Source organism: Felis catus, chromosome D3, assembly GCF_018350175.1.
Source record: "Felis catus isolate Fca126 chromosome D3, F.catus_Fca126_mat1.0, whole genome shotgun sequence".
In the NCBI taxonomy this organism is placed as follows: Eukaryota; Metazoa; Chordata; class Mammalia; order Carnivora; family Felidae; genus Felis; species Felis catus.
This window is the reverse complement of record NC_058379.1, coordinates 39925280-39942566: the sequence shown is the minus strand read 5'-3', so window position 1 is coordinate 39942566 and position 17287 is coordinate 39925280. Positions and strand designations below refer to the sequence as shown.

The following is a 17287-nucleotide window of genomic DNA, read 5'->3' as shown; positions in this document are numbered from 1 at the left end:
AAATAAACATACATTAAAAAAAATACCAATGACATTTTTCACAGAATTAGAATAAATGACCCTAAAACTTGTGTGGAACCACAAAATATCCCCAAAGGCCAAAGCAATCTTAAAAAAGAAGAACAAAGCTGTAGGTATCATGGGCTCTGGTTTCAAACTATATTACAAAGCTATAGTAATCAAAACAGTATGGTACTGGGATAAAAACGGACACGCAGATTAATGGAATAAAATAGAAAGTGTAGAAATAAACCCACACACATGTGATCAGTTAGTCTATGACAAAGGAGGCAAGAATATTCAGTAAGGAAATTATAGTCTCTTCCATAAATGGTACTGGGAAAACTGAACAGCTACATGCAAAATAATGAAACTGGACTATATTCTTATGTCGTATATAAAAATTAATTCAAAAGGTACTAAAGACTTGAAACTACCTGGAGCCATAAAACTCCTGGAAGAAAACATAAACTGTAAATTTTTTGGAACAGATCTTAGCAGTGTATTTTTGGACCAGACTCCGAAGGAACGGCAATAAAAAGCAATGGCTAAAATAAACAAATGGGATTACGTCAAGCTGAAAAGTTTTTTGCATAGCACAGGAAACCAACAAAATTAAAATGCAACCTAATGAATAAAAGGAGAAAACTGAAAATTATGTATCCAACAAGTTAATATTAATAAAATCCCCTCATATAATTTAATTTAAAAATAATCGGATTAAAAAATAAGTAGAGGATAGGAAGAAAGGACATCCAGATGGCCAACAGACACATAAAAAGCTGCTCAACATCACTCATCATCAGGGAAATACAAATCAAAACCACAATGAGATACCACCTCACACCAGTCAGATTGACTATGATAAAAAAGACAAAAAACAAAACAAACCAAAACAAAACAAAAAACAAATTTTGGCTGGGATGTGGAAAAAATGGAGCCCTCATGCACTACTCACGGGAATGTAAACTGGCATAGCCGCTAATTACCATACAATCCAGCAATTCCACTTTTGAGTACTTAAAGAAAATAAAAACCCCAATTTGAAAAGATCCATGTGCCCATATGTTCATTGCAACATTTACAATAGCCAAAATACAAAAACAACCTTAATGTTCACTGATAAATGAGTGGATAAGAAAAGATGTGGTATCCGCGCGCGCACACACACACACACACACACACACACGTGTGCACACACAATGTTATATTACTCTGCCATCAAAAAGAATAAAATCGTGCATTTAGAACAACATGGATAGATTTACAGGGTATTAAGCTAAATGAAATATATAGAGAAAGACAAATACCACGATTTCACTTGTATGTGGAATATAACAGAGCAAATGGACAAACAGAACAAAACAGAAACATATTCATAGACACAGGAAATAAATGGTTACCAGAAGGAGGAGGAGTTGGGGAGAGTGAGAAAAATCTAAGTTCAGGTGAAGCAAATAAGACCTACAAAATTTCAGGCATAAAAATAAGTAAGTCATGGTGATGGAAAGCATCGAGAATACAGTCAATGATATTGTAATAATTTTGTATGGTAGTAACTGGACTTACCGTGGGGACCATTTTTTAGCGTATAAAGATATCGGATCACTATGATGCATACATGAAACTTATATAACACTGTATGCCAATTATGCTTTAATTTAAAAAGAGCCTTTAAAGTTTCTGTAGGTTTAAGAGGAACCCATGGAGACCTTGTAATTTCCAATCTAGATTAGAATATTACAGACATATGTTATGGCTTGGGCAAGCATGCGGCCATAAGGAGGAGGGCCATTTATGGTAAGTAAGATCTAGCGTCTTGTCCCTTATATGATCTATAAAAATCCTGTTAGGCAACACTGTACAACTCTCCTACTTTTCCCCAATCGTGAAGAAGAGGGTGGGACATAGGGGTGCTTCCTAGAGTGAGAGTTTTCAGGGAGACTGGTCCATCATTCTCAGAGACCAGTCTGTACTCTCAAAGATGCAGTTCTCCATGACCATGAACATCACTGCAGCCTTCCCTGAGACACCTGGCTTACAGGAAGGTAAGAAAGGATAGATGGGAGATTGTAGACTCTTAAACTGCCTTTGACCACCCCACCCAATGCCAACTTTGGCAAAGACTTTCTTAGCAGCATTAGGACTATGGGACTCAGTCTAGAGCAATTCCGTCAACAGGTGTGATTCTTAAGGCAAATAATCTCCTCTTTCTGAAATAGTGATAGGAAGGAATGATGCAAGAATCTGTAAAGTAATATTCCTAAGAGTTTAACTGCAAGGTAAACAATTATGTCCAACAATGAGTGATACAGCATAATCGGTGCTATCCTCAACTATTTATTACATATCTGAACAGGACATTGTAGGCACTGTCCAGAGTATGCTAAAATGATGCCTCACCCTATTTTCTTAGAAAAGTTTAATCACACAGTCATTTGACTGCCTTTCTACCATAAGCAAACCTTCCTGAACACTGTGGCATAAATTATTTGAGTCAATTTCATTACAAAAACATTAAATACCTTCCCTTCCTGTTGGTTTTTCAGGCTGTTCTTGAAGTTCTATGTAATCTAAAAAAGGTTTTCAGTTATATAGACAGATGACTATTTCCTATTTCCCAAATTTTCTGAATACATAAATTCCAGAGGCCTCACTGACACAAATACATCCACACCACCGTTAGCGAAGAAGAAAGGGGATATAGGTACACTGTACCTGGAATAATGACTATTAGTGATAAGTAATCTATTGGTAACAAATGCAAAAAATGGCATCAGCAAAATCGAGTAAAAATCCCAATGACGTTGTGTCATCGAGTCCTTGACGTTGTGACGTTTACATTCCAGTAGAGAGGGCTGGTAGTGCCCCACAGGCACCCACACATACGCAGACACGCGTGGACACGTAGAATCCAAATGTAGACCATGAGAAAACTGCATATTGGGATGAGTGTCACGAATGTCACACAAAAGGTGCTGAGGTAGTCATTAAAGGGTGTCAGAAGGCTACTCTGAGATGACATGTTAACAAAGACCTCAGGGAGGACTCTGGAAGCAGGAAAAAGACCAGAGGGTGGGCAGAAGGAGTAGCGAGAAGGTGGCCTTTTGCAAAACCTGTAAGAAAACTGTCTGCCTTGGTTGATGAGGTTGATGAAGAGGTAGCCAGGGGGAGGGATCATGAGAAAGGACAGCAAGAGGGCAGGGGCAGCATGCGAAAGGATTTGCTGAAAAATCAACCACTCACACCCAATTCTAGTAAAAACATCATAGTCATATACGCACGTGATACCAGGAAGTTCTATCTTTAAATGATCATAAACAGCATTACTATGTCTTTTTCAAAATATGGCATGTGACGATGTCATTTGTATCCTAGGGCAACGGATGACGTCCAGACTGAATGTCACCAAAAAGAAAGACCATCATTGTGCCCGGTGTATAAGCTTCAGGAATAAAGTGCATGTGTGAGAGAGGGAGAAGGGGGTGGGGAGTGGGTGGAAAGAGCAGAGGGAGAGAGAAAGAACAATTACTCATGAGACATAACGGAAAGAAAGTCAAACCATGCGTAGGCTCTTTGTGTTTATGTTGTTCACTCTGTCAATCATTTTAGTCCACATGATGGATGAAATGGGAAATAGTAAGATTTAAAAACAAAACAAAGAGCTCCAACATTAGAGCAGAGGTTGGCAAGTTTTTTTTTTTTCTCAAAGGGCCAGATGTAGGCACGGGAAAGACCCAGGAAAGAGTCCCAAGAGCCCCTGCTGGACTGGATTGGCTAAATATTGTAACGTTTTAATAGCCAAAGGCACAAAGTTATATAATAGAGTAAAAAATTCCACGCACGGCTTCCATCGACTCTACGCAAATGTTAGAGGAACATTTATCAAATGCCTTTTTTCTCAAATGCGTGTGAACACTTCTGGCATTAAGCAGCAACTTGGCACAGATGATCTCAAAGTTCCCATCCAACTCTAAAATTCTACGATTCCAAAATTCAAATTATAATACAATTACTAATATCGGACAGAGTTTCAAAAGCAGTTGAAATGGTGTTTTATGACTTCTTTTTCCTGGCTTAACATTTTTGCAAATTCTGGGATGCTAATTCCTGAAGCTTGGCAGCTTGAACAATAATTGACTATTTCCTAGTCACTTTGCAATTGCTTTATTTTAATTGAGGATGAATTGGTACAGCATGTAAAATGTGAAAACTAAAAATGGATGCTTTAGGCAAATAATTTTTTCATCGAAATGAGTCATCCACCACTAAAAAATAATTCTTTTACACATGAGTCAGTGAATACCCTTGCCTAGACCTCATACAGTCAAGTAAACATTCACCGACCATCTAGGAGAACCTAAAATCAAGACTTGTATACTAGGGTATAAATACACTTATTAAGTGAGTGAATGAATATAGACTCTGAGCCGTGGTTCCTGGGTTCAAATTCCAGCCTGCCACTTACTAGCTGTGTGACCGTGGGGAAATTAACTTTCTGTGCCTTCCTTCTCATTGATAAAGTGAGGATAAAAATAATACTTGGGGTACCTGGGTGGCTCAGTCGGTTAAGCGTCCGACTTCAGCTCAGGTCATGATCTCATGGTCTGTGAGCTTGAGCCCTACATCGGGCTCTGTGCTGACAACTCAGAGCCTGGAGCCTGCTTCGGATTCTGTGCCTCCCTCTCTTTTTTCCCCTTCCCCGCTCACACACACTCTCTCTCTCTCAAAGATAAATAAACATTAAAAACAATTAATACCTACTCCATTGGTTATTATGAGGAGAAAACAACATCTTATGTGTGAAGTGGACGGCATACTGCCCATTATATAGCCAAGTTTCGATACGAGTTGGTAATGGTTCCATCTCTACTTTCATTCTACCAGGCACAATAGTTACCTAGCATATAGACATCATTTAATTCTAGGCAGAAACGGCCTTCCAAGAGAAACTGGCATTATACTAATTTCTGGCGAAAGAGAACGCACTTAAAACCCTGCTCCAAAGTGTGCTGCATACAAAATCAAACGTAAAATGAAGACCTTTTAAGCTAAATAAATGAAGTACGTTTATTTGCTCTGCGCAAAACACTTTGCTAGGTTATTATGAGCAACACAACAACATGGGAAAGCGAATTCCTGTTATCTGGGAGTTTTAAATATTTTTAATAAAATATACACCCAGATAAAGGTAATTGAAGTGCCCCTTACCCATCTGTTGAGCATCTACTAGGTACCAAGCATTGGGAACACAAAGATGATTCAGATACAACCTAGGAAGAGAAGTCATATGAAATCCATTGGCCTTATTTTCCTTATCTTTGAAATCGGGGTGGAAACATCTCAAGCAGATTGTGAGGATCAAATGTGAATCACTGCACAACAGTCTGCAGCATGACAGGCTCCTGACAGTCTACGTGCTTTGGGTAGAGGCTAGAAGAGTCTGGAAGAGAGATACAATGCGCCTCCAGGATGGTGACCTTGGAGGGATGTCTAGAAGGACATTTGTGAAGCAGAGAACGTCAGTAAGAAGATCCCATGCAGAGAAGACAGCACGTGCTATGTGGCCAGGGCTCATGACAGCCAGAGATTCACTCCCCAAATGTGAATCACTCTAATCCTTTCACCATCTAAACGTGTTTCTCCCTATCCCCTGCTTAAAAACCTTAACTAAGCTTTTGTCCATTGGGTGAGACCAGGGGGATCTTTCCCAGTCTGCAGCTCACCTGTTTGTATCTGCTCTATCTCCTGGAGTCACCCGCTTTCCTTTCACACATGGCCACACGAGGTACCTCGCGACAATGGTTAAGGGCTCAGGTTTTGGAGTCAGATTTTCTGCTTAATTGCTGCGACCTTAGGTGAGTTATGCAAACTCTCTAGAGATTAATTTTCTCATTTGCTAAGTAGGAATAATAAAACCTACTGCTTAAAACTGATTACAGGAATTAAATGAAATAGCACACTTAGCATCGTGTCTGGTCCATAAGGACTTGGCAAACACTAATTATTAAAAATATGCCAGAGATGGTATTTCAGGCAGGTTAGTAGGGGTGCTACTGCAGCCACTGGGGTGTGAGGCAGTGAGGGCCTGACCCAGGGTGGTGAAGAGGATGCCGGGAAGGGGAAGATCTGAAGGCACCAGGGGGGAAAAAAAAACCCACCAGACCTGGGGAGGGGCTGCAGCAGCGGGGGAATGGGATGAGGGCAGATGACAAAGGTGACACCAAGATTTTGACCCTGAGGTATAACGTTGGTTCTATTTGTAAAAGATGGAGAAGTCAGGTAAGGGCGATGGGGCGACCCGATTTGTAATTTTGCCAATTATAATCATAAAAACTTTTCAGATAGATGCCAGAAGCGAAAGGAATTGCTGGATTTAAGGTTACGGTGGGACTTTGTTAATTAAATGTGCTAGTCTGAATCCTGGAACTTTCTTTTCAGCCTTCATGATAAAAGCCATCTCTGTCCTGGCTGTGTATGCATCCTTCTGACAAGGATGGTCTAACACTTCTGAGGCTCCTCTGGGTCTCCACCTCAGGCTCAGCGTCTGTCCTTGTCAGGCTTGCGTTGCCTAGTTGTAGCAAGAATCTTTAAATCAACTTAGGGAGAACCTTCCACCCTCCGTCACTGGTCACCCCCTCAGTATCTGATCAAATTTTTCACTGTCCCGTCTTGATATTGATCGCCGTGGCCAGCCTTTAGCAAGAGTCGTGTCAGGTCTAACTAACCAGAATCCTCTCTAATGCCTGCAATTTCCCCTTAGTCATTTTCATCCTCTGACCCCTGCTCCACATTTGGTCTAGAAATCCCTACCTATCTGTGGTGTCATTGGAATTAAACCTCGTTCTCTAATGGGGTCTCTTGTTCCTATCGCAACAGTTCTGAATCAAATCTGTTTTTTTACCATTTAACTATTGCTCAGCTCTGGTTTTCTTTGAACTTCCTGGTGAATTCCTCCTTGCTCTCCTGCCCACTGAATTTATGAAGGGCTTTCCTGAAGTTTAGTCCATAATTCTTCTCTTTTTTTGTTAACTCTCTCCCTGAGGTGCAAGGTTGGTTGAGGGGACAGGTTTCATTTTACCCTTGAAATCCTATTGAAACTCACCTCTAGTTTACCTGCCCAGGGCTTCTTCCTTGGTATTCTAACAATGCAAAATTTTCCCTACCTACAAACACATTCAAATGAAAAACCATGATAATACAATTATCTGGAAAGTGGTAATTTAAAAGTCAAGAAAGAGATAAATTATTCAAGCTTTTACTACCAATGCATACATTATTTACCAGTAACTTTCTTAAATAAAGAAAGGATCAAAATGCATGAAACCTTCCTTGTGTCCCTCATGAAATATTGTCTAAGTATGTAACATTTAGAGTTTCTTGATCCCCAAAGGAGATAAAAATACATGCCCAATTAAGCCTCAGTTTAAGTGTCAGTTTGAAACATTTGAGTTTCTTATTACTTAAGACCCAGGAAGTCTCTGATTAGGAAAGCTGCCTTGCCAGGAAACTGATTTTTCCCCCAGGGGGTGTAATTAAAGAGGGCAGTATTGCTGAGAGTGTGTGTGTACCAAAGGCAATGCTCTGTATTTGTCAACATATACGATACTTTATGGCGAGAAGAAAAGATCTCTGCTGTTCTGTAGATCTTCCATGAACATATTTTATACTCAACAGCAATACCACCACTAACAAGAAAATGCAAAAAAAAACAAAAAACAAAACCCAAAAAAACCCAAAAAACCAAAACCCCCAAACAAACAACAAAAAAACCAAAACCAAAACCAAAACCAAAACCAAAAAAAAAAACAAAAAAAAAAAACCCAAACCCAAACCCAAACCAAACAGGAGAACTGAATAGCGTGGGCAGAAACCAAAACACATTAGAAACCATCAGAACAGCATAAAGTCTCATCTCCACATTCTCTCTGACCCCAACCCTATGGACTCCTTGGGCATTAAAATATTAGATGGGGAATATGAATTTCATTCAACAGATTCATTGAAATTTACCAAAGGTGGGGGGCAAAGAGATTTCATAGATGACTCCCGGGTTTCTAAGTTAAGCAGTCGGGCGGGCGTGTGGGTAGTGGCGACATAGATGGGGATGGAGAACAGCAGGGGAGGGAGGAGCAGCTGGGAGGGGGCGTATGAGTTCAGTTTGGGAAATATAGGAGTCCCCTTTATCCACAGTTTCGCTTTCCCTGGTTTCGGTTACCCATGGTCAACTGTGGTCTAGAAGCAGATGATCCTCCTTCCGCCCTCCTGTCAGAAGGTCAATAGTAGCCTAATGCTATGCCCCAACGCCTACGGTCAGTCACCTCACTTCATCTCATCATGTAGGCATTGCATCATCTCCCAGCATCATGAGAAGAGGGGTGAGTACAGTACAGTAAGGTATTTTGACAGAGAGAGACACATTCACATAACCGATGTTATGGTTGCTCTATTTTATTATTAGCTATTGTTGTTCATCTCTTACTGTGCCTAATTTATAACTGAAACTCTATCATAGGTGTGTATGTTTAGGAAAAAAAAAAACAGTGTATGCAGGATTCGGTACCATCTGTGGTTCGTGAATCCACCGAGGGTTTTGAAATGTGTGCCCTGCAGAGAAGGGGGCGGGGTAATGAACTGAGTTTGCAATAGGTTTGATGGGACCATGAGGACACCAGTGCATGTCCTTGCATTTAACACATGGGCCCTAAACCTGATCAGTAACTCAGGTCCGAGCCACGAAAAAATTAATTTCAGATAGTAGCTCAAACTGTGTCATTTGTGCTTCGCTTTTGCTATTTGAACATTATGCAACTGTTTGAGTCCACTTTTAACGTACAGTTTGGATTGTTTTCTTGTGAGTCTAGCTTCACGGGTGGCATAAAGCTCTAATTGGTGAATCTCAAATTGACAACATCCTTGTTTCAAAACATTGCATAATGAATTGGGTTTACTCTCTACCTCTCCTCTCCTGATACACTAAATTATCTCCTGGAGACCAGTTCCTTGCCTTCCACCTACATGACAACCAACATGGACAGAGAATGCTACACGTTGAGTGGCTTGGATGGCAGGCTCGGTCTGTGCCCTGCACGGCTGCAAACTGGCTCCGTGTTCTCTGCTGGGTGGTTTAGTTTCTCTAGATCTCAGTTTCTTCATCTGTGAAATGGAGAGTACATTTTAGACTTGCTTGATGGCCTAGTACATGATTTTAAAATGTGATACATTCAGATGAGAAGACCTGGTATTCTGCAACTGTTAAATGAAGAAGCCTATGACCACGAAATGGGACTTCGTGTGGTGTTCCTATCCTCTACATGATAGACAGGATGTGGGAACACCACACCCTCTTCAGTGAATCTTCCGTGAGCTTTGTCTATCATTGAGAAAAACAGCCTGAAATCAGTTACCATGGTGCTGGATTTGTCGATTCCTTCCTATGGTTGTATGCAATTTTCTCAGAGGGTTGTAGTAAGGATTAAGTGAGGTGACTCAGGTAAGGTGCTTAAGACAATGCCTGGGGAAGGGACCAGGATATGTTGCTCTTAAACATGCCACCTCGGCATAAGGATCACTTGGAGCCAAAGGCACTTGGAAAACCAGGTACAAGAAGAGCATTCTGCATTCTGGCCTCCTCTCTGCTTCCTAAACGCACAAGATCCAACTCCCGAGTGAAAGATGTCCTTCCTGTACCAGCAGAAACATTCTTATCACCAAAGCAGGGAGTCGGGGCAGAAAGAATTCCGTACCAACAGACCTTGTTAAAGTACCTCTTCCCTTCCTCTTACCTCCCTGTGTGGTCTAGTTGTGTTTCCACAATTGCCTCTCTTTGTTCAGCCTACTGTGAAGGCATTGAGGTCCTGCCCCTTCTTTGGCTCTTCATCTCCTTATGAAGGCTCCAGGTCACATTAAACTGACATTAAGTAAATTTTGAGTGCTTTTCGCTTGCTAGTCCATTTTGTGTCGATTTAATTCTCAGACCCGGTGGAAGACCCTCAGAGGGAGGAGATAAAATTATGCCTCCCCTCCACTGGCACATACCCAAGTATTGAATGTATGTTCGCTATTACGTTTCTAATCACAAAGAAATACCAAGGGTGCCCTCAAATGTACCTTATTTGAGTTACAATCCCCAGATTGTATAGGAGGATAAAAGTATCTCAGTGTTGTTTCAAATGGTATTATCTTTTCCCTAAACTTAGCTATTAAATAAATCAGATACTGAAGGTGAAAATTTGTAGCGCATGTTAACAGAACAAGAATCAAGTAAGCTCAGCCAACATGCCTTCCCTCTTTTTTGCTTTTTCTTTTCAAGTAATTCTTGTCAAGCTGTATCATTTTACTGCATAGTAAATATTGCCTTTGGGTTTGCTTACAGTGTCAACACATGCTAAAATACGTGAGTTGTGGTAAACTCCGTTCCACTCTACTTATAAAGAAGTCATTCTATCATACAGCAAAGTGTATTTAGGTTTCTTTCATAGAGTACTTAATAGATCCTTTCATTAAAGGTACCTTCAGTAATAATCGGTCTATACCGAAATAAATGATAGTAATTATTAACAATACCATACATTTACATATTCACCACCATCACAACCACTGCTGTTGACCACTGTGTGTGTCTTTCTCTCTCTCCCCCTCTTCCCCTCCCTCCCTCCCTCCTTTTGTCCCTCTCCTCCTCTCCCCCTCTCCTCGTGTCTCCCTCTCCCCCCTCCCCCCCCTCCCCCTCTCCCTCTCTCCCAGGGCTTGAAACAGCTTCATCAGTATGATGACTTTCATCTTGACTGTGATATGTCTCTAAGACATGGCAAATAAACACAACATTCCACAATTCGATTTTCGTTATCTTACAGACGTCTGAAAGAATCAAAAATACTCAAACAGCACCAGGAATTCATAGCTCCTCAATTATTTCCGACATGAAAAGAATACAAAAGTAAAAAGTAAGATTTATCTCAAAAGGTATTAGCTTGCATGGAAATTACAGAATATTGAAATAGAGGGGAAAAAAAAAACAATCGGTTTAGGTCTTCTGCTAAGATTGATGAAATATTCTACCAAAACTTTATTGATCTACTCCTATTAAGTAGGCAGATCTGAATTGCTCCTGAGAAAGCACTAAGGTTCATCAATATCCAAATGACAATTCAACCTCAAAAACACTTTAAAAAGAACCAAAAAATATTTATTATTTGCATGAATCCTATAGTGAATTAATCATCTATTGACCAAAATTTGATTTCTTTTGCCTCTGGGTAAAAGGCTGCATCAGACAAATAGGCTATCAAAATTCTTCTATACAGGGTAAGAAAGAAAAATACAAAAAGGGAATACCTTTTAATTTGCTGGAGTCAGATATAAATCAAGAGTGGACGAACATTTATTCAGGCTAAACCTAGGTCTTGAAGGATCTTTATTGTTTTTTCATAGTTCTTGAATTTTAATTCTGCATGATATTAACAACATACGAGTATTGTGGCTGGGCAATTTGGCAGCCAATCTCCTTTTTTTTTAATTAATTTTTTTAATTTGCATCCAAGTTAGTTAGCATATAGTGTAATACTGATTTCAGGAGTAGAATCTGGTGAGTCATTCCCTACATATAACACCCAGTGCTCATCCCAACAAGTGACGCCCTTAATGACCCTTGCCCACTTAGCTCATTCCTCCACCCACAACCCCTCCAGCAACCCTCAGTTTGTTCTCTATATTTAAGAGTCTGTTATGTTTTGTCCCCCTCCCTAATTTTATACTAGTTTTGTTTCCCTTCCCTTCTATTCATCTGTTTTGTATCTTTAATTCCACATGAGTCAAGTCATATGATATTTGTCTTTCTCTGACTAATTTCACTTAGCATAAAACAGTCTATTCCATCCACGTTGTTGCAAATGGCAAGATTTCATTCTTTTTGACTGCCGAGTAATAGTCCATTATACATACATACCACATCTTCTTTATCCATTCATCCATCGACGGACATTTGGGCTCTTTCCATACTTTGGCTATTGTTGATAGTGCTGCTATAAACATTGGGGTGCCTGTGCCTCTTTGAAACAGCACACCTGTATCCTTGAAGGATCTTTATTTTAATTTCTGCTCAAAGTGTGGCCAGATAACAAGACAAGAGTCAGAATCCAGCTTGTACAAAGTTCATGCTTTGACCCCGAAGGGGTTGCTCTTGATAACAAGGGGCTTGCTCGCTGTGTGTAATCATTGGCAATGTATAGAACCAGGTACCCCGTCTAGACACACACAAAAAATTTGTTGAATTTTCCCATTAGTATTGCCAGTCTCAGTTGACTAAACTATGGATACATTTTCTAAACTGTGTTCATTCTTCAGAGTCACAAATAAAAATTTCTTAGCCTGGCAGAGTTACATTGGAGAAGAAGAACGTAATCTTTCACTAACCCCTGAAACCATTGTTTGGGCTCTGGCCAGCTTAGAGACCTGCACGGATCTTTAGATGGATGCGTGTTCCGCATACAAGTGCTAGATATTTTTCTGATTATGTCTAATCTTGAAAGCAACTTTGCAGGTACTACTAACTGCCTCCATTTCACAGATGAAAATGCAAAGGCACGCAGAGCTCATCTTGGTAACAAAGGCGAGAGTTATTAGGTTTTGAAGTCAGGTCTTTCTGTATCCAAAACCCTGCTCCTTCAACTTCACTCTCAAATATGTGCCATTAGTTGACTGACTGACTCATTTGTACTTTCGTGCCTGATTTTAAGCAGCGTTTCAGACGATCTGCATCCTGACATCGCAAGATCAAACACTGGAATGAATCCCAGGGATGGTGATCCTAAATCTTTCTTTTTATAATGGAAGTACAATTGAGGTCCAAGGACTCAGCCAAGGACATACAGCAAAGTAAGAGCAAAGTTGAAACTATGACTTTGCCTTTAAGCTTAACATTAGGCATGCCATGCCCTAAATTTTGAATTTTCTACTCTTAAATTATGAAATAAACCTTCAAAAATAAATTTTCAAGATTCATGTCATCATCTATTGTTCTTATTTATGCTAATACGTAATCCTAGTAGGCTTTTTCAAGGGTGCATTTCAAAGCTGACATCAGTATAGGACACATAAGAAGAAAAAAAAATATATGGGAACTTGATTTAAAAACATACAGAATACATTTCACACTGTGCTCTAAAAGTAGGCACCGAGCCCAATTTCTGGAATAAATTAAAGAGTAGGCAGAAAACAGACAGCAGGAACAGTTATTTTAGCAAGAAAAGTAGGATAAATTTACCAAGCCAATCATGGGATGATGTATGCAGATAAAAGATGCAGAGAGAAAATGTGCAACATGAATACATGAACACATTTGAATGCACGAAAGCAAAACCCAGAAAGCACAATTGTCCTACATGTGAATCAACACTCAAATTATGCTGCAGCTGCAAAATTTAAACTCAAGGAAGAGACATTTGCAAAGAAATGTATTAAAAAGATGTGATTTCCTGGTTTCACATACCCAGTGATCTTTTACAAAGTAAAATGTACAATCTTCCCTGATATAAATGACATTTGCCCCCTGTTTTACTCAGTCCAATAGCAAAAAAAGTCTTTTGTGCAAGACTCTGCTTATTAAGGGCACAATACGACTGATGCCAAACACTTGGGTTCTGAATATATAGAGTTATTCCACCTACTTAAATATCTTATATACTGAGTATGGTCTTATACAATAAGAAGGTTTTCATGTGAGGGAAATTAGTCTTTCCCCAATGGCATATGCCAGAGCAATTTCTTTGCAAGGGATTAAGTTTCTTGTTGAAACTAACTCTTGGCTGCCAAGCCTACCCATCTGTCCTTTTCATCCATCCATCCATCTATCTACCCACTCATCCACCCATCCATCCATCCACCCACCGACCCATCCACTCACCCATCCATCTACCCACCCATCCTCCCATCCATCAAATATTTACAGGTCTACAAAGTCTATAACATAGAAGGGGAATTGACAATATATCGCAAAGCTTACTCTTGGGAACTGTATGACATTAAGATGATATTTGACTAGAAGACTCAGTCTGTTCTTACACTAGTACCCCTTCCCACATTGGCGATGTTGGCAAGTGAGCCCTTTTACTGCAATCAGTCTTTGACTCAAACTACGATGTATTGAATTGCAATGCGTTGAATTGCAGTGTAATTGAATTGCAGTGCCAGCCGGATTGTTTGTTTTACAGAATGGTGCACAAAGTGAGCCCTCTGCACCAGCAGCATCACCTGGGAACCTGTTAGAAATGCAAACTCTTGGGTCTTATCCCAGACCAATCTATCTTTGAGAGCCCAAATACATTACACTCACTCGTAAGACTTGATAAATTACAGAATTTGCAATATTAGACAATGATCTAGACCACTGGTAAGGGAAGCCAAGGAATGAGAAGCCAGTGTGAAACTCAGAATGGCAGGTTTTACATGTTTGGTAAGAAGTTTGGACGATGACGGATCGGTAAACCAGGTAGTATTTTCTGAGAAAAGCACAAACATGATCGGAGTTTTTATTTAGGAAGATTTTAGAGCCCAATGAGGCCATGGAGAGGTGACTGCATTGTTCAGATGAGAAGACCAAGCAACTTAATCTTTGATGATTCACGCATTTGTCAGCCTCAAAAGTTACCTGGTACCCATTCACTCAGCTTGCCTTCTTGGGCTCAGGATATGGGTCTTTCTAAGAGATCTCTCTCCAATGCCACAGGGTTCTCTTCATCCCATAGACTGAGTCTGTCTATCCTTTCGTATTTCTGCCTTGCCATCTGCCACTACTTCCTTGGTTCCCCTGCCCTAAGTCTCTCTGCTGTTCCTTCCCCTCTTTCCCCATATTTCATTTCCTTCATTAGGAATCTGTATGCTAATGCACATCAATTTACATGTTTGTTGCTGTTTATTTGTGTAACTCCTTAGAGATTTCACCAACTACACTCCTCCTCTGAACATAGGATCTACTAGGTCACAACACAACCAGAGCCTTCACCTGACTTTACTTAAATCTGCCGAGAATTCGGATTCACTTTAATGTGTTAAATCTGTATCACCAGCTGGCTATCTTTGTAAAATTGTTTTTTGTTTATTTTTGACAGAGAGAGAGAGAGAGAGGGAGGGAGGGAGGGACACAACATGAGTGGGGGAGGGGTACAGAGAGAGGGAGACACAGAATCCGAAGCAGGCTCCAGGCTCTGAGCCATCAGCACAGAGCCCGATGCAGGGCTCGAACTCACGGACCGCGAGATCATGACCTGAGCCGAAGTCGGACGCTCAACCGACTGAGGCACCCAGCCGCCCCTACCCGCTGACTATCTTTGTAACATTATGCTCAGACATCCATAATTTAAGTCACACTTTCTGCACAGATGATGACACTGCTAACTAGGTTGTTTCCAAACAGGGAAGACATTAATTGTATTTTTGTGTATCCAAACACCTTCTTGTACGTAACACTATCTACAGTGAATATTAAGTGCGGAGATAATCAAATGCTATTATCTTGAACTATTACAACATTTGGGTCATACTTCAAATCTGGTTATGTAAGGTCTCCAATGTACCTGTGGACCAAGATATACCTCTCCCTCTGAACACAGACAATTTATTGATGAAGAAGTTAGTTCCGAAACAGAGTTCACTCTGGTTCCATGACACTTGGATAAAACTTTTCAATGTCTTTACAACACAAAATATTTTCTTCCTGGATGTAGTTCATTTAGAAGGAAACTGATTTACTTTATGACTTAAAATAAAGTCAAAGGAAGCATAATAGATGCCTCTGGTTCCCCACGTCATGCCCTTTGGTCCATCTCTGATTTCAGCCCCGGCTGCACAGACAGATGGTTTTACGCCAACCTGGGTTCTCCTCACCTTTATAATGCCTACCTCAAGTGGCCACTGAGTGTCTTCCAGCCCCACGTAGTGCCAGCACAGCCCCACATTGAAGGGAAAAAAATCAATGCCTCTGGGAGCAATCCACAACCAATGGGGGAAGGCAGTGAATAAACCTCCTGCTCCAGGCAGAAATTCTGGGAGGTCTCACGCACGCCCATAGGTCCCAGGGAAGCACGCTCCGGCAGTCCACAGGGAGGACTTGTCCGCTCCCCTCTTATTCTGGCCTTTGCTTCTTCCCCAATTGACGATCCCTGATCTCTAACTCCCATCCTTGGGATGAGCTCCCCATTTAATCACCACACCCAAATCGTTGTCTCAAGCAGGCAACCCCCAAGAGATGACAGCTTACTAATACTTTCAGCAATATTAAGCCCCTTCAGATCAGATGCCATGTATGTGGTATTTCAGATTTGTAAATCATTAAGACCTTTCTTTTTTCCCTTCTCAAGACTCCGTAATGACAGAAAGAGAGTGGAGATCATAGCCTTGCCTCAAATGCTTCCAGTGTGTTTCTTAGAGCACGTAGATCACATTGAACACCTTGTACTGTTAAGTCCCAACCTGTACGACACCCTAAGACAAATTAAAAGCTGATACTATGCCATCTACCTTCACCATTCCCTGCTTGGCCTAAAGTACAGTATGTTGGTCCACGGTCGGGAAAATGACATTTGCCTCATCTGCCTTTCTAGATTACCAGCAGGAATGAAGATTAAACATATAAAACGCATCTTGTCCAGATTCTGTACAATCAACAAGGGACTTAAAAATCACAGACCAAACTCAGCAGCCTCTTAATACGTCTGGAGTTACAGGCCAGAAATATTTAAATTCAAAAATCCCATATTATCAAAATAAAGGGAATTGTTTATGTAAGACAGCTGGAAAAGTAGCTGTAGGCTTATGTTACATAAGGAGAAAGGACACGCTTTTACCTTTGACGATCAGTTTTCCATTTTTCTTGCTTCTAAGGCAGGAAAAGATCCCAACTTTGCAGTTTTTGACTTGATGTTATTCGTGGTAGGTAATGCTCAGCTGTTCTGAAACATAGCGAAACACAACAATTAGATGCAATAGCTAGCCTGAAACAAAGATACCGAAGATCTCTTAAGAAGTACTCTGACAAGCATTAAGTTCCATCATGTGAGAAGAGAGTTCCCTAGAAAATTTACACGACCATGTTTTTGCATGATGTTATGCTTTGTATTTTTGTGCTTTCCAGAACATCCACCACAAAAATAAATAAGTAAATATCGCCACAATAAATAGGTTTGAGAGTCTGCAATCTACTTTTCTATTAACGTTTTAATCTTCTGTAAAAAGCAATAAAATGCATGCATTAATCTTTTGATTTTGTAAGATACGCGATACATACAAGGCTATA

The 17287-nt window shown here is 40.4% G+C and overlaps 1 protein-coding gene across 9 annotated transcripts in view; it reads right to left on the bottom strand.

Annotated features, from left to right (window-relative positions):
* DLGAP1 (DLG associated protein 1) overlaps positions 1–17287 on the bottom strand; it is a 1131601-nt gene that overhangs the window by 584522 nt on the left and 529792 nt on the right. For 8 of the 9 annotated variants that reach the window (XM_045042034.1, XM_045042033.1, XM_023241780.2 and 5 more), the window contains one exon: positions 16839–16943. The gene's annotated coding sequence lies outside the window, so the exon portion shown is untranslated. The remainder of the gene's footprint in view (positions 1–16838; positions 16944–17287) is intronic. The other variant, XM_045042035.1, reaches the window with a different exon arrangement.